The following is a 4,494-nucleotide window of genomic DNA, read 5'->3' as shown; positions in this document are numbered from 1 at the left end:
TTTCCAAGCGAACGAGGATGAAAGGAAAACAAACAGCCACGTTCCTGCCAGGAGGTGGGCTGGCCGAGAGGGGATAACAACACGTCACTCTTACATAATTCTCGAGCTTCTCTGGACATTACACTAATGAAAATGCAGCTTCTGCCACCACCGCCGCCGCCGCTGCTGTGACTGCTGCTGCAGCCGCTGGGATAATTGTGGTACTAAGCCTTGACAGATCATGCATGCTCCCCGCCCCCTTCTCCTATAATCCCCCCATCCAGGCTTAGTTTTCTCACCATTTACACCCAGACAGATCCATCTACTTTGAAAAAAAAAAAGAAAAAAACAAATCACATGATGACACACCCCTCAATACCAGAGCTAACCTCTAATGGACGAAGATTATTAATGACAAAGCAATGACCAGACAACTTTAAGCTGCAGTCAGTCTGCAGTTCAAGATTTGCACAAGAACAGATGTGATGCCACAGCACGTTTTCACACCCATGTTTCACTGGAGAAGCCAAATGTATCTGGCTTCTGTGTGTGTGTGTGTGTGTGTGTGTGTGTGTCTTTCAAGCCCAAATTCACACCTTCATCTGACCCAGTTGATTTTTCTTTTGTGATTGGCTGGCTGCACAACAAGTTTCCACAAACCAAAGTGACAGACTTTCACAAGGCGGAAGGTGCAAGACAGGACCTGAGAGTCAGATAATGCCTTGACTTGCAGTCTGCAACTCACTTCTCAAAAATGTGATTTCATCCTCAGTATTCTGAATTTGTGGATTAATAATTGTTTAACAATGGTTTTGCAACCATTCAGTCCCATTAGTAAACTTCAATAATCCATCCCCAACTCTTCCCTGCATGCATCCCTCTCCTCCCTCCCACTTTGATATAAACCCTCGGCACGCACGCAGATTAAATGTATCTTGCCATCCCCGAGTCACCAGATGACAGCAGGCTGCCATGTCCTGAGAGGTTTGAAATAAATAAATAAATCTTTGTGACCTCTTGATGAGCTGCCAGCCAATGCAAACTCTTGACAGAATTTATATTCAAGCTGCTTGTATGTCTGGATTACGGCTCTGGATGGTCCTGCCATGAGAGCTGCTGCAGATTTCACTGAGCAGGAAAAATCCCTCAGCACTCCAAGAGGGGGGAGCAAAAAATGCCAGGAGCGCAGCAGGGGAGACACAGAAATAGCAAGACTATTTTTAAAAACACTGGATAACGGCAACATGCGGGGAGAGGAGGGGAAAAAATGAGGAGAGGGGTTTCTTTTGAGTTCACCCTGTATGTCTGTTTTTGTCTGATGAGCCACAGATTAAGAGCAGTGGCTGGACCGAGGGCAAAATTTACAGAGCAGAGTGACAGTCGTTTTTATCATAATCCAACACTTTACAGTAATCTCACAGGGAACACTGATCCAATCCACACTGAAGAATGTGTGTGCGTACTTATGACTAACACATGTGCAAACGTGAAAAAACTAAACAAGCAATCACACCTGTGAACACCTGGCACATGGACAATGATGACTGGTTAGAAAGCGAGTTATGTAGCAAACTATTTTTTGGCCAGATACCTACCAGCACAATGGTGCTGAAAATACTGCAGGTAACAGTTTGTGAAATAAAGCCTGTGAAATCAAAGTTTAACAGTTTAAATAAACAAATGATGGATGATTTGAGGAGCTCCGTGCTAACTGTAACCTGATAATAAAAGGTGGAAGTGCCAAAAAGTCCAGTTCCTCTAGCAGCTGTTTAAAGCAAGTCAACCCCCCATGTTAAAATGTCCAACTTTACAGCCAGGTAAGACAGTTTTTTTGTGTGTGTGTGTGTTTGTTTTTTAAATAACTCATCTGCCTGGATAACAGCCAACTGCTGTCTGCCAAGCATCACCTCCACCAAATTGAGCGTCTACACCGCGTTTGTGCTGTTGGTGCCTTTTGGAGCATAATGAAGTTGCAAAAATGAGCAGATATGAATTTTGTGTGAGTGACAACCGTTTAATTTGTGGCTAATAACCAAGCCTGCTAGCCTTTGGTTGATCACTTAAAGTGACACCCACACACTCTCGGTCCTTCGGGCTCCAACAAAACAAAATGGCAGCAGCCAAAACACTAATACTGTCACTTTAAAATATGAAGTCCAGAAACCACTAAGTATTTATATACAGCCTGTAAGCTTTGAATTGAAACATATGGGAATTTGGTCAGTTAGGGTTTGGCATTTGTATAGAAAACGTGGAAAACTCTAATCGGATGTATTCATTGTGACCTTGATGAAGCTGTCCATTTCCTGGTTCATATACGTTCCTGTTCTCAGCTATGACCTGGAGCAGGGGATAATAACTGCTCCAGGGGCTAGGGTTAGGGGGTTAGGGTTAGGGTTCAGAGGAGTGCTGTTCCTCCTCCACATGGAAAGAAGCCAGCTGAGGTGGTTCAGACATCTCACCAGGATGCCTCTGAATGCATTCTGGGAAAGATATTTCAAGCACGTCTAATTTGGAGGAGCCCTGAAGGCAGACCTAGGGCGGGCTGGAGAGATTATCTCTCAGCTGGCTTTGGAATTCCTCAGTAACCCTCAAGGAAGACTAAGGGGGTAGTGTTAGGGAAAGAAATGCCTGATCATGCTTAGACTGATGCCCACACAACTCAGACCAGGATGAGAACATGGATGGATGTTCAAGTTAAAATAATCCCTTGGAACTGTATCCATATCCACAAAGGAAATATATACTGAAATTTATTTCAAAATGTATTTTTTCAGCAGTAAAATTCAAACCAAGTTCTTTATCTGTCAAATATTATCAATCTATAACGCATCTGAATTAACCTGAGAATGCACACTGCACCACACACGCAGCTCACGCCCTTTAGTTTTTAAAAAGTGGGAGAGTAATTCATGGTTCCAGCTAATTCCTCTGTAACTGCATGTTTTTTTTACTTTTTAATGAGAATGAGTTCTGTTTTTTCCCCCTCATCTTCCCACAGGGTGAACAAATGCGGCTGGAGCTGCTTGGTCTTCTTAATGCTTTTACATAAGCAGTTTGTTTCTCTGCCCCTTGTCACTTCCTCACATGCTCGAGTAGTGCTGGGGTGCTGCATTACTAAGGCCCGGGCCATTATGCAATGTCCGTATGCAATGCATGTGAGTGCCAGATGGAGGGACACATGCCACTCACAAATCTGGGATGAGAGTGTGCAGACAGAAAGGGAAAGGGGGAAAAAAAAAAATCAGTATGCACATCCCCTCCACAGGTATAATCTGGATCAGCTGCAAGCATGTAGTGACATGAAGATGAATTAAAGAGTCAAAAAGCAACACGAGAGCGAAAAAAGACAACATTTTTCAGTTTATCTATAAAAAGCTGGGTCTCCCTGCTAGATGTGTTTCCGTTCAATAGCAGTGAGACATGAGCACCGTGATCCAAGAAACTAAATGACACTGTAGACGTCCCATGTAGATTTCAACTCTTTTGGGGATGTACCAGCTGTGAAATTAAACTGGTCCAGGTCTTTTATTTTTACAAAGTCTTTTGGGTTTTCAGACATTTAGCTTGAACAAAATTAATGTGACACAACAGACAGGTTGAAATGTGAGTAAGCACAGTACTGTAAACCACAGATCTACAGATATTAGAGAGAACACCACCCAAAGTAAGGCTTATGCCACAGCTGTCCTAAATTAACAGTATTGGTAATTACCAAAAATATTGTTTATGTTTCAGTAATGGTTAATCCACCGATAAGCGCACACTCTTTAACTGAAATGATATTTTTAACAGCATAATACAAATATTGTAATTTGCAAATTTTCAGACTTACCATTTTACAAAAAAAACCCCTGAAAAATAAAAATAAAACACAGGATCGTTTTTTGATTAAGATGTCAAATTACAGTTATTTACTTGCAATCCTGAACAAGTAATTTTAGTGGTTGAACGTTATACTTGAACACACGTATCAGGAGGTATGTGTACAATTCCAGGTAAACACCACCACATGGAAAATTTATATTCACTATCATTTAATGGCTACTTCCTTTTAGATACTGAATTGTAAGCAAAATAAAAGAACTATGTCTGAAAACATTACACAACATAAGGGCCACAAACATGTAAATGCAAAGATTTCTAGATGATAAAAGTGCAACTATGCCATTTGTTTTATGGGTGCACATGCTGTATCACCATTTACACACAGTGTTTAATGTTTTTTTTTTTTTTAATTCTCCCTATTCCCGATCTTTATGTTTTATTCTAAAATAATTTATCCATAGAGCTTAAACTGTTAGTTTAAGGTAAGAAGCAGCCTTCAGAACTACAAAATGAAACCAATGTGGAAGTGCCAAAAACAGCTGTTTTTCTAGCGGCCACTTGTTAAAATTTAACAGTTTTACAGGGTAAACGGCATGTTTACATCCTGAACCTCTATGAATAGTTAGCACTTTCATAACAGCTGTGTGGTGATTATTATTAATATTATTATTTCAGTTTTAACGTATA

This window comes from Astatotilapia calliptera, unplaced genomic scaffold (genome assembly GCF_900246225.1).
Source record: "Astatotilapia calliptera unplaced genomic scaffold, fAstCal1.2 U_scaffold_118, whole genome shotgun sequence".
NCBI lineage: Eukaryota > Metazoa > Chordata > Actinopteri > Cichliformes > Cichlidae > Astatotilapia > Astatotilapia calliptera.
Note: the sequence above shows the minus strand (reverse complement) of the source record.